Genomic DNA, 1,341 nt, shown 5'->3' on the forward strand with positions numbered 1-1,341 from the left:
GGGGGTTGTGTATTGATGTGAAAAAAAAACATTATAAACGATGTAAGTAAGATTCATTACAATTAAAGTCCATAAGGTACCTTCCATACAGTAGTAAACACCTACTCATTGTGGTGGTCACTAGTGTTTGTTAATTTATTTTTTTCAAGTCTACAATTTAGTCATACATATATGATAGAATTATATGTAAAATGGATTGAAATTTAGGTTTGAAAGTTTTTGACAAAAAATAATAATTAAAAAAAAAAATCGATACCTAAATCTACTCCAAATAAACTTAAATTTGAAACATAAATTTTATGTATCATAACAAAACAAATCATAATCGTCTTGTGAATATAACAATCTAACAAACCCATGTAACACTTTTTCAATTTTTCCATATATGTCACATATTAAATATGCTAAAGTTTCAGTTATATATGTCTGGATACGAAGCAAAGGCATGAAAAAGAAACATATTCTTCCACCTTAAGGTTATCTGATATTGTGTATTCATTAGAAAAAAAATATAAGACGGGTATTACTTAAATGACACTGACTTATATAGATTATATAGATGAAAGGCTGCTACGAGAGCAGCGGACCCTAAACCCTAGCAGCAGCCATATCTGCACACATCTCTCCCCAGCCTTTGGTTGTGGGAGAGACAAACGTTAATCCTAATCAACAAACATCCTTTGCTACTCGATTACCCACAAATCAAGCTGTCCAAAATTTGACAAAAAATCAGTTGAAACAGATTCAATATGTACATGGAGAGCCTACAATTCAATTCACAAAGGGAGAACGCCAGGTTTTCGCACAGGAAGAAGGATTACATCAAACTGTAATTATTAAGTTCTCATCCGATATACTAGAAGTGAAGGATTTGCGAACAATTTTACCTAAACACTTGGGCATTAAAGGAAACTGTTTAGTTGGTTTACTTGCTCGTAGACATATTCTACTAAGGATAGACCAATATGAAGATTATGTGGTTACTCTATCAAAATCGGTAAGCTTTTTGTCTTTTCATGGACAACAACATCTTTATAGGGTATTTCCTTGGACAATAGTTTTCAATTCAAGAGAAGAATCTTCAATGGCCGCGGTGTGGATTTCGCTGCCTCGACTATCACTAGATTTATTTGCCAAGAGATCCTTGTTGTTGATGGCATCAGTGGTTGGAAGGCCAATAGCTATTGACAAGGCAAGGCAACACAAGACAAGGCCTAGCACTGCTAGGGTGAAGGTGATACTCGATCTTATGGACAAGCTGCCTAAGAGGATGCACGCGTCTCCAGTATTTGAACGAGCAGACCGATAAGATTCAAGAGGTTTTTCAGGAATTTGTTTATG

Source organism: Solanum tuberosum, unplaced genomic scaffold (assembly GCF_000226075.1).
Source record: "Solanum tuberosum cultivar DM 1-3 516 R44 unplaced genomic scaffold, SolTub_3.0 scf00245, whole genome shotgun sequence".
NCBI lineage: Eukaryota > Viridiplantae > Streptophyta > Magnoliopsida > Solanales > Solanaceae > Solanum > Solanum tuberosum.